Here is a 22,229-nt window from a genome sequence, read left to right as displayed (position 1 = left end):
ACCCATTCATGCACCCTCTCTGCCACTGGTTCCTGCACCCTACCCAACAGGAAGTCAACGGGTAAACGAGGTTCTTGACCGAACATTAAAAAATGCGGAGACTCCCCAGTGACTTGATGAGGGGTGGTATTATAGGAAAAGAGAAGCTGGGGAAGACAAGACACCCAGTCCCTCTTTCTGGAAACTGGCAGTGTGCGCAAAAGATTGTGCAAAGTTCGAGTAAAGCGCTCGCACTGACCATTCCCAGCTGGGTGATAGGGTGTGGTGCGAGACTTACCCACATCATACAGACTACAAAGCTGGTGGAGCAGGAGAGATTAAAAATTTCGCCCCTGGTCGGAGTGGAGACGACTGGGAACCCCAAACTTATAGAACCACTCAGTTACTAAGGTCTGGGCTACTGTTTCCGCTCTCTGATCCCTAGTCGGCACCGCAAGAGTGTATTTGCTAAACACATCGGTCATTACCAACACATTCTCAATTCCTGACCTAGAAGGTTCCAGCACCGTAAAGTCTATGGCCAAGATTTCGTTAGGCCTAGAGGCCAACAAATGACCCATGAAGCTTTGAGCCAAAGGATGTGAATCCTTAGCTACCTGACATCTCTTACACTCTTGGCACCACCGCTCCACGTCCGACGACAAGCCAGGCCAGTAACATCGCTGTCTGACTAATTCAGTAGTACGCTCGATGCCCTGATGCCCATGATGTTGATGTAACTGCATGAGGACATCAGACTGTAACACAGCAGGCAACATTAACTGGAATACCTCCTCTCCCCCGCTTGGAGTTCTAACCCTACGATAGAGTACCCCCTCCTTCTCTAACAGGCGATCCCACTGACGGAGCAATGCTATGGCTGAAGTAGACATGCGTCGCCGTTCCTCAGGCCCAGGACGGGCCTTATGCCTCCACCAAGTCAAAACATCAGAAATTACAGAGTCTTCTTCTTGCAGCCGACCTAAATCAACCATCGAATAACCAGGCATCGTGGCGACCACACGCTGTACTGCTTCAACAACTGGCTCTACCTCCACAGCTTGCTGTAATGACACCGGGACCACAGTCCCTGGGAAAAATTCACCTACTGCCCCTAGGTCTGGTGGATTCTGCCGGGAAAGAGCATCAGCATTCTTATTACTCCTTCCGGATCTATATCAGATCTCGAAATCAAAAGCCGCCAACTGAGAAGCCCAGCGCTGTTCCGCCGCCCCAAGTTTCGCCGAGGTCAAATGACTGAGAGGATTATTATCCATAAAGACCACGCACTTGTTACCTAATAGATATTCTCAGAATTTCTCAGTCATGGCACACTTGAGCGCAAGAAACTCCAACTTCATGGAGCTATAGTTATCCATATTGCGCTCAGTGGGCCTGAGACTGCGACTGCCATATGCAATAGGATGTACCCTACCCTCGTTCTCCTGTGAGAGGACTGCTCCCAACCCTCCGTGACTAGCGTCCACCTCCAGGATGAAAGGCAAGGATAAATCCGCATATGCGAGCAACGGGGCCGTGGTTAGCCTCCCTTTTAACTTCTCGAAGGCCGACCTGCACCGCTCATCCCAAGCACCCTCAAAACTTAACCCAGTTCGTTTCTTAGACTTTGATTTCTCACGAGAAAACTCAGCCACCAGCCTATGCAGAGGGGCTGCTACTTTAGCGAACCCCTCCACAAAACGCCGGTAGTAACTGGCGAACCCAAGAAATGAGCGCAGTTCAGTGACATTAGATGGACGACGCCACTGAGCCACAGCCTCAATCTTACCAGGGTCGGTTGCAACACCCTGGGCTGATATAATATGGCCCAAATACCTCACCTCTGTCTGAAAAAACGCACATTTCTCCATCTTAACCTTCAGATTCTCATTCTCCAAGCGGCTCAAGACCACCTCCAGCCTCTCCAAGTGCTGCTCTACAGACGAGGAATACACAACAATGTCATCCAGGTACAGAAGTAATGATTGGCACTGCTGGTCACCAAATAGTCGCTGCATAAGTTGCTGGAACGTGCTAGGGGCATTGCAGAGCCCAAACGGCATCCGATTCCACTCGAATAACCCGAATGGGCTGCAAAAAGCGGTCTTTGGCTTATCCCCTTCTGACATGGGAACCTGATTGTACCCACTGGTTAAATCCAAAGTCGAAAACCAGCGGGCACCAGTCAGGGTGTCCAGCGACTCCTCAATTCGAGGTAACGGAAATGCGTCTTTCCTTGTTTTGGAGTTCAATTGACGGTAGTCCATGCACAGGCGCAGACTGCCGTCCTTTTTTTTCACCAGCACAATTGGAGAGGCATAGGGGCTGCAGCTCTCCCGCACCACCTGAGCATCCAACAGCTGATTAATGTGCGCTCTTACCACTTCATACTCAGATGGGGGAATACGGCGATATCGCTGTCGAACCGGGGTGTCATCTATGAGTGGAATGTCATGTGCAATGATATTAGTGCACCCTAAATCTCCCTCAAAAGCAGAAAATACCGACTGATACCTCCCCAAGAGAGCCCTAACCTTACGTTGCTCCTCTCCGGACAGGAGAGGCAAATCCAACGCATCAATTTGGCCTGGGACAGTTGGAATACTTGCATTAGCAATAGACCACACCCTACCAGAAGTAGATTTCACTTCGGTGACACCTGGGGGCAAACTGACCACATTCACAATTGTTAAAGTGCCTATTACTCGGCGAGGAAAGAGCAAAACCACCACATTTCAGTACTAATTTCCCGCAAAGCTCCACATCTAATTCCATATACCCTATATAAGGAATGGAAAGTCCATTCGCAGCCTTAAGTTGCAACCACTGACAGGTTCTAAGGCGTTCCTGTCCCCAGGGCTCAAAATACTTTAGAAAACAACTCTCCGTAAGAGTAGATACCATGGACCCAGTATCTATCAAACACGGTACTGAAATACCACCCAGGAGAGCGTTAATATGAGGACAGGGGGACAACAAATTTAACATGGGGTCAGGAACATGCAACACATCTGAGCCGATGTTCCCCCAACCGAGCTGTGGCTCTGCAACTCGGCGGGGGCTAGTTTTCCGATAACTGACCTGAACGATGCAACTCCCCCTCACTGACCCTAGTATCTTCTCTGCTAGAATCTCCTAGTATCTTCTCATTTTGCCCTTGCAAAATGGCCCGGTTTTTGACACAGTCTACAAATAATCGAACCATTACGAAAAGGACGAGGTTGACTATGAGAACGCTGAAATGGGTCCTGTAACCGAGCTACATTTTGTGCCCCGCCCAGCATGCCCTCCTGCTCCCACCTAATAGCTTCCCTGCGAACCTCCAATAAAGTGGCACTAGGTTGACGACGAACCAACTGTTTAAGTTCGCGGCGAAGAGCACTATCGACCACATGCTCCACGAATTGATCCCGAAGCAAGGTTTCGGCGTTTGACATAACAGTAGGCGATTGCTGCTTGACTTGCTCCAAAAGGCTCATTAAAGCGAGTGAAAACTCCAACAGAGTCTCACCATAATGTTGCCTCCTGGAGAAAAAGGCCTCCTGCAAGGCAACATATGATTTGGAGCATCCGTTTAATTCTTTCAAAGCCGTAATAATCTTCTCAGGGTCTTCTCGCTCCCCAGCAGGCCTATAATTTATCTCATCACGTGGCTCCCCCTCTAAATGGTCAAAAAGAAAGAAAGCCTTATCTGCGATGGACATATGACGGGACCGCATGCAGGCCTGTGCCTCCTCAACCCATTCGTTAATTCCTACACCAGACCTACCGTTAAATTTAGGACACCTTCGGTCCCTCGGTATAAAAACGTACCGTTCCATAGAAATGGCACCCGCATCAATAGCCTGAGGAGGAGTAACCGACGGGCCAGGTACATTGGGAACATGGCCGAGGTCCGAAAGCCCTACAAGAGCTTGATCTTGCCGCAACTTTGAATTATCGGCCCGTAATTGGGCTACAAGCTCCCTCAGCTCTTGCAATTCTTCTTCCATTTCTACAAGACCCAATGAAAGGTAATCTACCCAAGAACATCCAATTAATGTTACCTGCGGTCACAGTCCACGCTGCTGTCTTGTTCCCAATACCTAATGAAAAGAAAAAGAAAAAAAAACAAACAAACAAAAATACATCCACGCCTCAGCTCTAATGTAAAACAGGGAAATCCTGCCGACTACGCCAAATGTGGCATGGGCAGTAGGTTTGATGACAGAAAGAATTTGGAAAAAGACAGAGACAAAGCAAGAAGAAAGAGAAAGAAGAGTCGACTACGCCACCCTGGTCACTAAGCCAGGGAAGTATCCCAGCAAGGACACACAGGTTAGATTTTTCCCTTATACAAAGACTCTGAGACGTGGATATAACAATGTACAAAAATATTCTTTATTAGACAAAGATAAAATACTAAAATGCAAGGAGATTAGGCTCAATCATAACCACCGCACGATAACGAGGCAGGATTATCAGGACTCGTGATTACCAGGGCAGGACGAGCTAGTGCCAGGCTTCACCAACATCAGCGATGGCCAAGAGGCACCCACACGTGCACGACACTGCACACACACACACTCACATCAACCAAGATCACTCACTATGGGCTGTAGACCACACACTGTGCACCATCAGGACCCACCACCAAATAAAGCAACTAGCCTTCCTGCTCCGGACTCACACGGCCTGTAACAGAAGAAATGCAAAAATGACAAAAAAAAAGAAAATAATTTGCTTACATTTGGGTTACAAGACACATTATACAAAACAAAAACAATATGACAAAAGAAAGAGACGATCCACTCAAACCTGCACTCGTCGGTTTCAGTAATTGTGAATAGACCACGGTCACCAACCTGTCCAAACTGCACAGGCTGGTTATCAACCACAACCCCTCTTTCCTTTGACCGGACGAGTACCACTCACAATAGTTTTGTACTTCTAATTAGTGACTGTTGTTTTTTTTTTTATTTCTCCCCTGCATTTCCGTGTGCGTCACTTCTGAGCGGCACATGCACAAAGCTGACCTCATACATCATTCCCCTGGAACTGCTTCATTTACAACAGTGAGTGCAAGCTAGATTCAAGTGATTATTACATTTTGAATATGGATAATTGTTCTTTCAAAAACACACTGATTCACTACAGGTCACGCACAGATCACCCCTCGGAGCAATGTGAGACACTTTTTATGGAAGGGCTCTTTTAAGTTAAGGTCTTTTGGACTTAAGCAATGCAGCACCAGCTGACTAAAATGGTAGAGCTTGAAAGATCAAAGGCAATTTTTAATATAACTCCAACTGAATTGCTCTGAAAAAAAGAAAGTAATATACACCTAGGATGCCTCGGGGCTGAGTAAAATGCAGCCTGGTTTTCATTTTTGGGTGAACTAACACTTTAAATGAGCTGATTATTCACAAGTTCACAAATTCATATACTTAAATATACACTGATGTATGGCTGTCATCACTGAAGTAAGACAATAGAAACTTTTTTATTTTATTTACATCATTATGAATTTATTACTCAGCCAATTCAGTATTAGTTTTTTATGATATATTAATCACTTTAATTATATATTAAAGTGTACACAGTATTCTAAAGAAGAAGAAAAAAGCCTTTAACATAATAATTTCATCAAATTGCCTAAATTAAGGCCTCACTCTGCTTTTTTTCTCATTTAAACTTTTCCACTCAAAAAATGTCATGTTATGTCAGTAAAATGGATTATGAATGCCATAAGTAGCCAAGTTTCCATACAGGAACAAAAACAAAAGCACAAAAAATTATTCAGTAATTGCATTCTCTCAAACATAGCCTATTCCACTTAAAATGGAATTAAATTTTAATTAAAACATTAAATATAGTTCCACATTAAATGCACAATCACACTGTAAACCCGAACGTTCAAATTAATTAAATAGATTAATTAGTGTATACTCAAAGTTTTAGAAAAGGTTCTACTAACTTAATTATTTCAAGTTGGTGTAACAAGTCTTCCTTTTTGAGTAATTTTAAACTAATATTTTTTGATTAAATGGAACTTTTTTTTAAATGAATGGTTTGACCGCCATCTTCTTCGACTGATGACCTTATTCAGACAAAAGGCATAAAAAAACTGGGAAGATATCAGATGCTCTGGCTGAAATTTAAAAAAAATCCACGATGAACAGGTAAATAGATTATTACACATTTCATAGGCTGAACCAGTGGAACATTTGAACAGGTTCAATGATTCAAACAAGCTTTGTGAATTTTGCAATTAGTCCAATTTGTGTTTGCCATTTGTCTGATTGTGTTAAATATGTGAACAGGTTATTTCTGGACACATGTCCTGATTGGACTGTTTAAAATCAGCTTTGTTCAGTAAGCTCTACAGTATATATAAGTCAGTTTTAATCTTTTATTGCTTGACCCAAGATATTATCATTATTTCCAATCAACATGGAAGTTCCATGCAATATGATGAATATCAATAATAAAAATGTTTCCCATGATATTTACCAGCAGCATTAGACTAGATAGATGCTGTATATTTTGACTACAACCCGAATTCCGGAAAAGTTGGGACGTTTTTTAAATTTTAATAAAATGAAAACTAAAGGAATTTCAAATCACATGAGCCAATATTCTATTCACAATAGAACATAGATAAAGTAGCAAATGTTTAAACTGAGACATTTTACACTTTTATCCACTTAATTAGCTCATTTAAAATTTAATGCCTGCTACAGGTCTCAAAAAAGTTGGCACGGGGGCAACAAATGGCTAAAAAAGCAAGCAGTTTTGAAAAGATTCAGCTGGGAGAACATCTAGTGATTAATTAAGTTAATTGATATCAGGTCTGTAACATGATTAGCTATAAAAGCTTTGTCTTAGAGAAGCAGAGTCTCTCAGAAGTAAAGATGGGCAGAGGCTCTCCAATCTGTAAAAAGACTGCGTAAAAAAATTGTGGAAAACTTTAAAACAATGTTCCTCAATGTCAAATTGCAAAGGCTTTGCAAATCTCATCATCTACAGTGCATAACATCATCAAAAGATTCAGAGAAACTGGAGAAATCTCTGTGCGTAAGGGACAAGGCCGGAGACCTTTATTGGATGCCCGTGGTCTTCGGGCTCTCAGACGACACTGCATCACTCATCGGCATGATTGTGTCAATGACATTACTAAATGGGCCCAGGAATACTTTCAGAAACCACTGTCGGTAAACACAATCCGCCGTGCCATCAGCAGATGCCAACTAAAGCTTTATCATGCAAAAAGGAAGCCATATGTGAACATGGTCCAGAAGCGCCGTCGTGTCCTGTGGGCCAAGGCTCATTTAAAATGGACTATTTCAAAGTGGAATAGTGTTTTATGGTCAGACGAGTCCAAATTTGACATTCTTGTTGGAAATCACGTACGCCGTGTCCTCCGGGCTAAAGAGGAGGGAGACCTTCCAGCATGTTATCAGCGTTCAGTTCAAAAGCCAGCATCTCTGATGGTATGGGGGTGCAAAAGAGCATACGGTATGGGCAGCTTGCATGTTTTGGAAGGCTCTGTGAATGCTGAAAGGTATATAAAGGTTTTAGAGCAACATATGCTTCCCTCCAAACAACGTCTATTTCAGGGAAGGCCTTGTTTATTTCAGCAGGACAATGCAAAACCACATACTGCAGCTATAACAACAGCATGGCTTCGTCGTAGAAGAGTCCGGGTGCTAACCTGGCCTGCCTGCAGTCCAGATCTTTCACCTATAGAGAACATTTGGCGCATCATTAAACGAAAAATACGTCAAAGACGACCACGAACTCTTCAGCAGCTGGAAATCTATATAAGGCAAGAATGGGACCAAATTCCAACAGCAAAACTCCAGCAACTCATAGCCTCAATGCCCAGAAGTCTTCAAACTGTTTTGAAAAGAAAAGGAGATGCTACACCATGGTAAACATGCCCCGTCCCAACTATTTTGAGACCTGTAGCAGAAATCAAAATTGAAATGAGCTCATTTTGTGCATAAAATTGTAAACTTTCTCAGTTTAAACATTTGCTATGTTATCTATGTTCTATTGTGAATAAAATATTGGCTCATGTGATTTGAAAGTCTTTTAGTTTTCATTTTATTAAAATTTAAAAAACGTCCCAACTTTTCCGGAATTCGGGTTGTAAAAGAGGAGCAGTAGAATGACTGGTGGCAAACTTGCAAGGGTTTCCCTGGCTTAGACATTGATTCACGGGACAGACAACCTTATTATGCGCCATTCTTGTTACTGATATTACTCTGGGCTCCGTTGCCATGACCACTGCACAAGAGACATTTAATTTACTCTCCTCCATCATCATTATCTATGAGACCATCTGTTGTGCAAAATGAATTCAGCCTCATTTGCATGACTGATAAGCACATTCTTTATCTATTTAACAGAAGGTCATATGCCATGGGTTTGGAGGCAGCAAAGGAGAGAGACAGAGAGGTTGTGTGTGTATATGTGTGTTTAGGGGGTTGAATGAGTACGAGTGTGAAACATTATTAGCACAGATGTTTATTTTGGTAAGTTGACTGTAGTCGCTGTGCTTTGGAACAGTCTGCATGCTTTATTATTCCAGCATCCAACAACTATTAGCAAGAGGGCTTAACGGAGACCCCCATTGCATTTCACTAGTAAAACACTACAGCGAGAGTGTTTGATTCTTGTTCCTATGTGCATGAAATCAGCAATGCTTGCACAAAAAGCATATAGGAATTTTAATACATTTGTATTATTCATTCAAACCCACAATAGTATGATGAAGCAAATTCTCACACACTCTCCTGTCGAACAGAAGCTGAAATTATTCAGGTCTTCGATTGCCAGTCTTGAGATGACCTGCTTGTTGTTTTAATACTTTGCCTTCCCCAGTTACTGAGCATGAAATTATTTAATCATCTTTGCTATGGTAAATTTATGTTCTGAATATGGTAATGTTTGATTTACTAATCTTCAGCTGTAAGTGGTACAAATGTCATGTGAACTAAATGTCTATTTTTGCTTGCTGTCTGTTGTGTGGCAGGCTATAAAACCTGACCTAGTTCCTAAAATACATGTGTGCTGTAGCTGTATAGCCCCCTCATATCAAAGCCAGAATGCCCCACTCCTTCCAAACACAACCCATTTACATTCATCTGCTGTATTTCTCTAACAATCTCCATTTTCAGCTATGTTTCAGCTATTTTTGCTCAATATTGATGGATGTGGGCTGATTTATTTTTATTGTACTTGTATTTTATATATACCATAGGGCTCCTCCTCTCACTGTCTTACCCATTAACATCACAGCTCTGAGGTTGCAGCTTTCAGCACCAGGCGCTGTCCACTCCATGAGCAATCAGAAACCTTTGGTGTCAGTCCACTCACAACACAAAAGAATATCATAAAAAAGGCACCACCATAGCCAGTTTTAACCAGTAAACAATGAAATTAAAATTAAGGATGCATTTTTTCGCTAACGTTTTGGCAATTTTATTTTTAAAGGGGACCAGTTATGCCCCATTTTACAAGTTATAATATTAGTCTCAGGTGTCCCTAGAATGTTAAATTTCAGCTCAAAATACCCCACAGATATTTTATTATTCCATGTAAAAAAAAAAAAAAAAAATAAACAGAAGCAAAACCATGCCATTTTGTGTATTTATCTTTAAATGCAAATGAGCTTTTGCACCTGCCCACTTTTTCAGAAAATGGCTGTGCATTTATAGCTGGTGCCTCAGATCACTGTTGCCAAGCCCAGGGATTTTATTTATTTTTAAAAAATTTTCATGTCCACGGGTTGAAGCGACTCCAATAACATGATATTTATCCCCTAGAATGTAAATTTTAGCAGGGGAACACCGCCAAAAAACATGTATTTTACCCCCCGTAACATGTTTTTTAACGATGACCCCTTCGAAACACAATTGGGTTCGTTTTGAGTAGCGATTGGGTGGGTTTTCTTGTGGAAACCTGCCAACCCTGCCTCAGATACTCAGCCAAAATGAAACATCTGTTTGGTCTTGAATATCACGTCTATCAAATGCGCAGTAAGCTGGCTATAAGTGCATCACTATGTAAAGTAAATAATGTTTTCTTTAACGTATTATTGAGCTTAAACTGTCAAGTATACAAAAGATTATGTCCAAAACACATAAACAGTCGGTTATATCTGTGAATTTTTTTTCTGCTCACTTGTCAATTAATAACAACGCTATGAATTTAGTTGAATGGGTGCACTCAATTAACCCATATGTATTAATGAAACGTGAAAATGTCTGAAATGTACATGCAATTCATGGAAATACTGAATAATAACCTCATTAATAACAATAACTGATAACTTAAATAATAACACTAGTAACAACATGCTACTCAAAGACTTCTCTACCAATTTTTGGTGGCACATCTTACCCCAAGGGTCAAATTTTATTTTTTTTATTTCAAAATAAAAATCACGTACTGCTGTGAAGGTGTTCTTGTGTCAGTATGAGTGGAATGTTAACCGTTTTCTGGTTGAGGCAGAGCTACTGCATGCGTTTGTCACAGTTACCACACAACTAATGTCATGTGTTCACAGATATCATGTTTTGTAATCACCTTCTAATGTCATTAAATAATTTTCTTTTCAGCATCTGTGGATTAAGGATAAATGAACCAGATTGTCAGAAGAAAAATGAATTCTTAAGTTTGATTATTTTATAATGAACTTACAATGAATGAAACACATAATTTAAAGCAAATGACAACTGAGCTGACAACAGAATTGCAATTTAACCACATAATTAAAACTGAAACAAATGCTGAAATGGAATGTCTGAGTGATCTAGAACATTCTACTGTACACTGTACACTGTATGGGGTGTTGTTGGTGCAGTGGATAAGGCACATGCCTTTGGTGTGGGAGACTCAGGTTTGAATCCACTGTGAGACACCAATGTGTCCCTGAGCAAGACACTTACAATAAACGAGACACACAATAACCTCAATGCAACAACTAATTACTAACAACAACTGACATTATGGATCTTGTAAGCATGAAATTACAAAGCAAGCTGCATTTATTTGATCGAAATACAGTAAAACAGTAATATTGCGAAATACTGTATTTTCAGCATCATTACTCCAGTCTTCAGTGTCATATGATCCTTCAGAATCATTCTAAATGATTTGCTGCTCAAGAAACATTTCTGATTATTATCAATGTTGAAAAAAGTTGTGCTGCTGATATTTTTGTGGAATTATAATTTTTTTAGGATACTTTGATAAATAGAAAGTTTAAATTTATATATGCTTTTATATATACTTTTATGTAACAACGTAAAAAGTCTCTCAATTTTCATCAATTGTATGTGTCCTTGCTGAATAAAAGTAAAACTATTAATTAAAATAAAGTTTATTATGTCCGGTTGCACATAAAGCATCTTTATATTAGTAAGTTATTAAGTTATTACTAAGTTATTAATCAGAATTTCGGGAGGAGTACACCAATATGATCTTCCAATTAATACCAAGGTATAAATCCAGCAACTTATCTCTTCTCGTTGTTAGTTCTTTCGGCCTCCCTCCTCATCTCCTTCTCCTCCTTTGTTGTACAGTTTTGCTTGTTATAAGGGGGCAATTGGAGCTTTAGTAGAATATCCTCTCTGAGCCCCTCTATAGCAGACAGCAAGCCAAATCTGTTTACCACTTATGCTAAGAATATATGGGCACATAAACTAGTGAATATATATTGCCGTATACATGCAGTATTCATTATAGACTTTTTATCTTTTTTTTATTATTATTATTTTTTTTTTTTGCCATGCAGACAAATGGCACACATCAGCAACTGTTAACCCCTCATAATGCTTATAAAAATCACATGTTGACATGCCATATTATCACCCAAACATCAAGCATCACGTTAGTTCAAGCAGGCCATGTCAGTCATGCTCGCATCAGCTGATAGTCAGCTGTTTCTGACGTGTACCAATCCAGTTTTGACATACAGGTTCATTTAAATTCCCATTCTCCAGCATCTCTTCTATCGCATCACTGCTCGCACAACAACTCCCTTCACCAACCTCAACTCCATCTAACTGAACCTTTAATTTACTTTTTTTTTCTCTCTCTCTTGCATACAGTTCACTATATTGCAAACATTCTCTATCATGCATTTTGTATTTTCTACAACTCATGTAAATTGTGAATTGTAGTTCTGTACCCCAGAGGGGTTTGACTTGCTGCTCTCCCTGCTCTAAGCATGACTGCATGGACAGGCGTAGAGAGTTTTGCCAAGAACAGAACTATAACACCAACACTAACTGTATGCTGCTATATAATTGTAATAAATATACTTTGACAAAGTGGTCCTGACTGAAATATAATTTTGTAATTTTTTAACTAAAAACAAAATTCTAAAATTTGTAAAGAAATGGAAGCTTTAGCGCAAATTAGGGAGTGAGACTGTGTTGGATTAACCCAATCATCCATTGACATGAGGGATATACTCTTATCTGTCGTTCCCCTCCATCCTCCCCACCAAAACCAGGTTGACCCTGTCCATGCAGGGGGTAGGCTCCAGCCCTGCCTTTTGTCTTTGACTAATTACTTTTTTTTTTTTTTAACATTTCGTACCAATAGCTACTTGTTATAAAATATTAAGAGAAAAATCAAAAATAACATTCAGTGTTTGCAAAATTTTAAAGATTGTTTCATTAATGTTCAGAGAAATTCTAGAAAGAATATTTTCATAATGGAAACATTATCCAAACATTCTTAGAACATAAACGTTATTCCACAAACATTTATGGAGTGTTTATTTGTTTAATTTTTATTTTTTTAATTATCTGAATTACGTTACCAAATCGTTAGCACAAAAACATTATTTAACACCATTTAAGGAACTTTTTTTCTGAAACATTCGTATTTGGACATTCATCACCGTTTTTTAAACATTACTACAAGCTACTTCTAAAACATTCAGAGAACATTCAAAACTAAACATTCCCATGATATCTGCAAAATTATAAAGATCTTTCAATTAACGTTTTAGCTATAAGTCTTTTACAAACGTTGAAAATGTGAATTTTTGAACGTTCAGAAAGAGTGTTTTAATAACTTAATAGGAAGGGAACGTTATCAAAATATTCATAAAACAGCTGGGATATCACTTACCAGCCCCACGCATAGACTGTGTGGATGTGTGTGGAGCAGATATATGGATAGCATCGCTTCTGTCTGGGAGGAGACAGATCTCTTGGCTGGCGGTGTGTGTGTGTGTGAGCTGGCTGCTTCTCTTACAGTCATCTTACCGCTCCACGCTGCTGGTGCTCTGCCAGCGCTCACAGCCCTGACTCTGAGTGAGGACGACATTAATGGGTCCCTCTTTCTTCTGCAGGCTAATGATGGACGTATCCATGATATTCCTATGAAACTAGCCCAAATAAATACAGCACGAACATACACAAGCACGCGCGCAGCCCTCAGACTGCGAGGCCTATGGGAGGCAGTGATGCCTCAGACAGTCTGCAGCTACACACGCCACACACACACAGACAGAGAGAGAGAGAGAGAGAGAGAGAGAGAGAGAGAGAGAGAGAGAGAGAGAGAGAGAGAGAGAGAGAGAGAGAGATGTAGCAGATTTAGTCCATAATACAGGGAAGGCAATTCGCACAACCACACGCGCGCGCACACATGTGCGTGTGCCGTGGCATCAGGAGACCCGATGCTTTATTGTCTTTGTGGATGGGTGGAGGTCTGGGCGCTACGCTGATGCAGGCATCACGCTGAGGGTAAGCGCTTCACATCTCGGCTCTGACTCACGTACAGCGTCTCTCTCTCTCTCTCTCTCTCTCTCTCTCTCTCTCTCTCTCTCTCTCTCAGAGCTCCAGGCCAATTGGTTGCCTGCCTTAAACCTTCAGCCGTTATCTTCTCTCTTCCTTCTCCGGCTGTCTTCGCGTCTCTCCTCGTCCTCTGTCTTCATTCAACTCGTGAAGAATGATTAGCATACGGGAGGTGAGAGGAACTTTCCAGCGCGAGTGAACAGGAGATAAAGTGCGCAAAAGGAAGGACGCTGGAAAATACTATCAGCAGTGATTGGAAAGTTTGAGAGAAGGCAACATTTCCAGACTGGTGGGTCACTCGTGTTTTAATTTCTGGCTGGATCGCTTTGCAGACATTGCCCTGATTGAAGACTTGTACAGCGTGTGCTTTATTAGTAGTTACAATGCAGCTGTTACCCTGACTCTTAGAATTGAGCTTCGTGACAGTGACCTGTTGTAATCAGGTTGATTTAGTCATTACATAATGTTATTTTAACAAACTAGTTGCTTAAAAAAATTAGACAATTTTTTTTTCCACTGGACAATTTTTATTATTATTTTTATTTTTTACAGTGTAATAAAAATGATTGCTCACTATTTTTCTTGTTTTCCAGTACAAATAAACATTCTTAAATCAAGATGCATTTACATGAGAAGGAAAAAGAAATAAAATCTGCCAGTAGACTAAGAAAAATATTTGTTTCCCCCCTTTGAATAAAGTTTTATTTTCCACACCCCATTGACAGTTATTTTTCTTGTTTTAAGCATAATATCTTCATTTTGAGATTTCCTATGGATAAAAAACGAGACTTAATATCTTAAGTCAATTTGCTTTTCATGGAAGTGCAAATCAAGACAAAAATACTAAAAACCTTTTTTTTTTCTTTTTTGCTGTGAAAATATGGTGGGATGACTAAATGAGCATGTTCAGTGAGTGAAGTTCAGTTGTTCAGAAGATTATTCGTGCATCTATAGTTTGGTTATCTGTGATCCTACCACATTTTCAACTCATTTTTCCCAATGCACATTCATTTGTTCTGTATCAGGCACTAGTGTACAGCATTAATGTACTGCAAGTAGCCATATACTTTGTGTTGGCATGCTGCTCAAAGAGTACATGCTAATGTGGATGTTGTGAGATATAAACATGTCTCTCAGGTCACGAGCGGTTGGGCTTGTTCTCTAGAAGCTTCTGTGGGCTTGGTTTGTTGTGTGAAATAGCATGGCGCAATGGTCCACATAGTTCTGGGTTGGACTTACTGTACAAAGGCTGGACTATTTGAAACCATCATTATTAAAAGGGTTATAGAGATATCTGTGCACTGCTGGGAAACTTCTGTCTCCTTGAGATGACTTTAAATAAGCTGTATTCAAGGATGAACACATAGATGTGCCTTCATGAGAAAATGGTTTCATATGTAGTGCATATTTGGTTAGAAAATTATTCCCACATTAAATATGAACATTCCCTATCACAGCTAATACATTCTGAGTAACACTATTGTGTTTTATACTTTTAGTTCATCTTAATCATGTGTCAACAATCTCTGAAATAACATCAGTATAACTGGTTGATCGTGATATTCATAAAGAAACTGCAAATGAGAAATAGTCACCGTTTCTTTCAGTTGTCAAAGACTCTTTTAAGTTGCATAATGTAACTCAGTTCAGCACTGCACAGAACTGAGACAGACTGTACTTTGTTTTGTGTTAATGATCTAATACTCACACATTCTACGCTATGACAATGTATGTCATGTGTTAATATCAAAATAATGGAAACATACATTGCTTTCTCGCATGTACATTAAGACATTGACATACATACTGAATATTAGAGGCATTTTATTCTTTATTTATCCACTTCTCAATGAAAATTTAGTTCATCGGGCATACAATTTCTGAATTGTTTGGAAAACTAACATGCAACTTTGAGTTTACTGTATTCTTTGTGTTGTATATTATATTATATTATATTATATTATATTATATTATATTATATTATATTATATTATATTATATTATATTATATTATATTATATTATAACAGTTCTTTCTGGTCCTCAAATCTGATTGGCTGAGAGGTTTTTCCACACATGAGATACTCACCCAATATTGTCACAGCAACCGTTTCTTACAGCGAGTGTCACGGTGGATGTCCAAAAGCACTATAATTATATAAATTATACTGTTTTGGTTTCACGGAGAGTAGTTTTAAAGAGCAGGTCATATGGGTTTTTGAAAAATATCTATTTTGCAGTTTATAAGGTAGCTATCCTTAAATGAAAACAATCTGCAAAGTTGTTAATCAAAAAAGTGCATGATAAAAAAAAGATATTGTCACTCAAAAGAGAGAGTCGGTTCTGAATCGCCTTAACGAGTCGTCATATTTTCAAATCTTATGACTGTTACTGGTATACGTCACTTGGTAACACATTTGCATAATCCCTGCCTGCTCGCGAAATACAAACAGAGTCTGACCTGCCCACAGACACTTCCACTTTTTGTGTGTTTACTTGATGTTGAGGTAATGCTGTGTTCAAGGATACCACAGAAATACAATTCAAACCTTTTGTTTTATTCATGTCATTTTATCAATGATTGCTTCTCTAATCTTGGCTTTTATCTTCGTTGGCTTCTAATCTTTTTAATTTGGTCTAACAAGCTCTCTAAACCACAACCTATAAGTAGTACGACTGATATGTTATGTGTATATTTCCAACTGAGTGCTCAAAATATCATGTTTTTCATGGTAATATGTGATGTACTGTATATCTAGTGCAGCATTAGGTTTCCAGGTAAAGCATATTACATATAGCGTCTTATATTAAACTCTCTCTCTCTCTCTCTCTCTCTCTTTCTATATATATATATATTTCTCTCTCTCTCTCTCTCTCTCTCTCTCTATATATATATATCTCTCTCTCTCTCTCTTTCTATATATATATATATTTCTCTCTCTCTCTCTCTCTCTCTCTCTCTCTATATATATATATATATATATATATATATATATATATACACTAAGCAATAAAAAATTATGTGTCCGCATTCAAATGTACCATCTTTTACTGTTTCCATTGACACCGCGAACCATGCAGCTTCTTTTTTTATTAGATTTTTAAAATATTTTAAAGATGTATTATAGAAAATTGGACGCTGTGCTATGGCTAAAATTAGCACTTCATCCATTTCTTTATTTTATTTTTATTTCTTTCTAAACCCGGTACCAATATGGCACCGGTACCTATGTTACCGGTGTGAACCGAACCAAATCAGAACGCAGATTTCGGTGCCTCTTAAATGTCTGAGCGATTGATTTAAATCTTTGTCCTGGTTCTCTGAAATGTACGCAAGAAGCATGGGCATTACTAGGCTTACTAGGACACAAGGTGTGTGTTTATCGGTAGATTGTTAGAATATCTGTATCTGTGCAGTTCTTTGTCATAAATACAGTTTACAAAAGGTCACGACGGAGCAATCGGTTTCCATCTACTGTAAAGTTTTCACTCCGTTCACTGCTAATCACACAGCAGCTGTTTCCTCCAGCAAAAATCTAGCCCTTAACACAAATGAGCGCACACTTTATTTATACTTATTTAAATATACTTAATTTACTTATACTTACTTTATACATACACTACTGTGCAAAAGTCTAAGGCACATTAGTACTGTACTTTCACCACAGAGAATGGTTTTCGGACAGTTATTTATATAGTTTGTCTCAGTTTTTAGTTTTCAGTTTTTTTCAGTTATTAAAATATCTAACTAGATTATTATTAAAATTAATGGCAGAATGAATGTTAAGAAATGTAAACTGATATTTCCTACTGACACACTACAGCAAAATATATAAATAACTGGCTCAAAACCTTTTCTGGGTTGAAAATACTAATTTGCCTAAGACTTTTGCACACTACTGTTCTTTACAAATGACATTGTTGCTACTTTATAAAGAATGACCATACAGTCATTCACAGGACTGTTTAAAGAAAGTGACAGACAGCACTCATTTTAACTAAATATCAGAGTGATTGACAGATATACAGTAAAACATTATGTGTGGTTTTTTCAATTCAATTCAATTCAAGTTTATTTGTATAGCGCTTTTTACAATACAAATCGTTACAAAGCAACTTTACAGAAAATTATGTTTCTACAATATTTAGTAGTAGCTAGTAGTTTGTGCACGTTTGACAGGATTTTAGAAAAATAAAAATAATAATAATAATACAAGACGTAGTCAGCTAGATGATGAACTATCAATATTATTAATTAATAGTAATTATATGATGCAGTCACACATGTAGCAATAATTGTTAGTTCTGTTTGTTGATTCAAGGTTAGGATCATCTGGGGTCCTCTGAGGGTCAGCATCATCTCTTCTCAGGTGTTCTGGATCCAGACTGGAGCTTGTGTAAATCCTAGTTACCACGGGATGTAAATCCCGTGGCAAAACATAGAAACAAAATAGAGACATCATTAGCATAGCTGCTGATCCAACAAAGTAAAATTAGTTTAACCCAAGCTAAAGAATAAAAATGCAGATGCAACTACACTCACAATTTAAGAGATACATTATTCGAATGCTTGGCGAAAGAGATGCGTTTTTAATCTAGATTTAAACAGAGAGAGTGTGTCTGAACCCCGAACATTATCAGGAAGGCTATTCCAGAGTTTGGGAGCCAAATGTGAAAAAGCTCTACCTCCTTTAGTGGACTTTGCTATCCTAGGAACTACCAAAAGTCCAGTGTTTTGTGACCTTAGGGTGCGTGATGGGTTGTAGCGTGGTAGAAGGCTAGATAGGTACGCAGGAGCTAAACCATTTAGGGCCTTATAGGTAAGTAATGATATTTTGTAACTGATACGGAACTTAATAGGTAGCCAGTGCAGAGACTGTAAAATTGGGGTAATATGATCATATTTTCTTGACCTGGTAAGGACTCTAGCTGCTGCATTTTGGACTACCTGTAGCTTGTTTATTAACGAAGCAGGACAACCACCTAGAAGTGCATTACAATAGTCCAGTCTAGAGGTCATGAAAGCATGAACTAGCTTTTCTGCACCAGAAACAGATAACATGTTTCGTAGCTTGGCAATGTTTCTAAGATGGAAGAATGCGGTTTTTGTAACATTGGAAACATGATTTTCAAAAGACAAATTGCTGTCCAATATAACACCCAGATTTCTGACTGTAGAGGAAGTAACAGTACATCCGTCTAGTTGCAGATTGTAATCTACAAGATTCTGTGTGGTGTTTTTTGGTCCAATAATTAATATCTCTGTCTTATCCGAATTTAATTGGAGAAAATTATTTGTCATCCAATCTTTTACATTTTTAACACACTCTGTTAGCTTAGATAATTGGGAAGTTTCATCTGGTCTCGTTGAGATATATAGCTGAGTATCATCAGCATAACAGTAGAAGCTAATTCCGTATTTTCTAATAATATTACCAAGGGGCAACATGTATATTGAAAATAGAAGGGGACCTAGGACGGATCCTTGTGGCACTCCATATTTTACTGATGATAAATGAGATGACACCCCATTTAAGTAAACAAAATGGTAGCGATCGGACAGGTAGGATCTAAACCATCTTAGGGCCTGCCCTTGAATACCTGTATAGTTTTGTAATCGATCTATGAGTATGTCATGATCTATGGTGTCGAACGCAGCACTAAGATCAAGTAAGACTAGAAATTAGATGCAGCCTTGATCTGACGCAAGAAGCAGGTCATTTGTAATTTTAACAAGTGCAGTTTCTGTGCTATGGTGGGGCCTAAAACCTGACTGAAATTCTTCATACAGATCATTTTTATGCAGGAAGGTGCTCAATTGAGCAGACACAACTTTTTCTAAAATTTTAGACATAAATGGAAGATTTGAAATAGGCCTATAATTTGCCAGTACACTAGGATCTAGTTTTGGTTTCTTAATAAGAGGCTTGATAACCGCCAGCTTGAATGGTTTTGGGACGTGACCTAAAGATAACGACGAGTTAATGATATTGAGAAGCGGTTCTTCGGCTACAGGTAACAGCTCTTTTAGTAATTTAGTGGGTACAGGATCTAATAAACATGTTGTTGGTTTAGATACAGTGATAAGTTTATTTAGCTCTTCCTGTCCTATATTTGTAAAGCACTGTAGTTTATCCTTGGGTGCGATGGATGAAACTGAAGTGTTAGACGCTGTAGAATCTACATTTGCTATTGTATTTCTAATGTTATCTATTTTATCAGTGAAGAAATTCATAAAGTCATTACTATTTAACGTTGGTGGAATATTTGAATCAGGTGGCGTCTGGTAATTTGTTAATTTAGCCACTGTGCTAAATAAAAACCTTGGATTGTTTTGGTTATTTTCAATGAGTTTGTGGATATGCTCTGCCCTAGCAGTTTTTAGAGCCTGTATATACCTGAACATACTGTTTTTCCATGCAATTTTAAAAACTTCCAAGTTAGTTTTTCTCCATTTGCGTTCAAGACTACGAGTTACTTTCTTGAGAGAGTGAGTATTACTGTTATACCATGGCACAGTACGTTTTTCTCTAACCTTTTTCAATTTGATGGGGCAACAGCTTCTAATGTATTAGAGAAAATAGTGCCCATGTTGCCAGTCATTTCGTCTAGTTCATGTGTATTTTTGAGTACAAATAGCAGTTGAGATAGATCAGGCAGGTTATTTGCGAATCTGTCTTTGGTGGCTGGAACAATAGTTCTGCCCAGACGGTAACGCTGAGACATATAGTTAATATCAGTTGTATTAAATAATGACCTGTATCATGAAATACATTTATTAGCCTTAGATTAAGGGAAGCTTGGGAAATGAAATGATCTGAGTTACACAGCCATCAGAGAATCCAATGTGAGCCACTGCTGACTCTGGGTATGCTTCTGGGAGAGTGGGGGAAATAATGAGGGAGCTGCAGGCGATAATGCAGAGGAGCTCCGGCAACTTGGACATGCAGCAACTCTAACAGTTGTGAGAGCTGTTAGTGAAATTTTGCCTGTTATGAATGGGAGCTGGGTCAGACTTCCCTGATGCAACACGATATCAACATGGGGGATGTAGTGCCAAGTGGCCAATATGGATGCCCTTAGGACGATAGGAGGCTGCAGAGCAGGCATTGTTGAAGATGCAGCAAACAACTACTGGACATCTCCAGTAGTTGTGGTCCTGAAGAAGGGGGAGGAGTGGTGCTTTTGTGTCGATTACAGGAGGCTTAACGCAGTGACATCGAAAGACTCGTACCCTCTCCCAAATGTAGACAAATGATTGGACCTTGTGGCTGGTGCTCACTTGTTTTCATCACTGGACTTGAGGAGTGGGTACTAACAAGTGCCGCTGAAACCAGAAGTTCTACCCAAGATTGCTTTCTGCACGGGTAGAGAGGTCTGGAAATTTAAAATCCTCTGTTTTAGTCTTTGCAATGCGCCAGCCACATTTGAACACTTAATGGAGAGGGTAATGGAAGGCATTCCGCAACAGCAGTGTTACATCCCAATAAAGGACAACTGTTTGGGGCACCATATATGTAGAAAGAGGTTGGCATGGCAAAGGAAAAGGTGAGAGCTGTACAGGAGTGGCCTGCTCTGGCAAGTCAAAAAGAGTTAAAAAGCTTTCTAGGTTTGGCAGGAAGTTTGTACATGCTTTTTCCTGTATTGCAACTCCCTTATACAAACTCCTGCAGAAGGATCAGTGCTTTGTTTGGTCAGAGGGCTGTCAAAATGCTTTTAATATGCTAAAACTGATATACTTAAATCTGGCCCATGATATTCAATTTCCTGCAGAGTTTAGCTCTAACCCTAATCAGAAACACCTGAGCATGCAAAAAAAAATGTCTTCAGAATCATTAGAAACAGAATCCTGCAACCCACCCTGAACACCTCTCCAAACAACCGTTCACACCATTAACAACTCCTGCAAACCATCCTGAACACCGCTCCAATCAAGCGCTCTCACCATTCACACCTCCTGCATCCCCCCTCTCCCCCACACCTGCAATACAGATCAGCGAGGATGCGGTGCGCCAGGTCTTCCGGAAGCAGAAAAGGAAAAAAGCACCAGGCGCAGATTGTGTTACACCAGCCTGTCTGAAATCCTGTGCTGACCAGCTGGCCCCCATCTTCACACAAATCTTCAACAGATCACTGGAGCTGTGCGAAGTCCCTTCATGCTTTAAACGCTCCACCATCATGCCCATCCCAAAGAAACCCAAAATTACAGGACTAAATGACTACAGGCCTGTGGCTTTAACATCCGTAGTCATGAAGTCATTTGAAAAACTGGTGCTGGCCCAGCTGAAGGACATCACTGGACCCTTGCTGGATCCTCTTCAGTTTGCCTACAGAGCAAACAGGTCTGTGGACGATGCAGTAAACATTGGACTGCATTATGTTCTGCAACACCTAGACAGACCGGGGACTTATGTGAGGATCCTGTTTGTGGACTTCAGCTTGGCCTTTA

At 39.5% G+C, this 22,229-nt stretch overlaps 1 protein-coding gene across 2 annotated transcripts in view; it reads left to right on the top strand.

Moving 5' to 3' along the window:
* The first annotated feature begins 13,603 nt into the window (after positions 1–13,603).
* Positions 13,604–22,229, top strand: part of LOC132111829 (myelin transcription factor 1-like protein) — a 146,569-nt gene continuing 137,943 nt past the window's right edge. For both annotated transcript variants that reach the window (XM_059519449.1, XM_059519450.1), the window contains exons 1-2: positions 13,604–13,730; positions 13,830–14,070. The gene's annotated coding sequence lies outside the window, so the exon portion shown is untranslated. The remainder of the gene's footprint in view (positions 13,731–13,829; positions 14,071–22,229) is intronic.

Source organism: Carassius carassius, chromosome 31 (genome assembly GCF_963082965.1).
Source record: "Carassius carassius chromosome 31, fCarCar2.1, whole genome shotgun sequence".
NCBI lineage: Eukaryota > Metazoa > Chordata > Actinopteri > Cypriniformes > Cyprinidae > Carassius > Carassius carassius.
The sequence above is the reverse complement of the archived record's forward strand: the minus strand, read 5'-3'. Positions and strand labels throughout refer to the sequence as shown.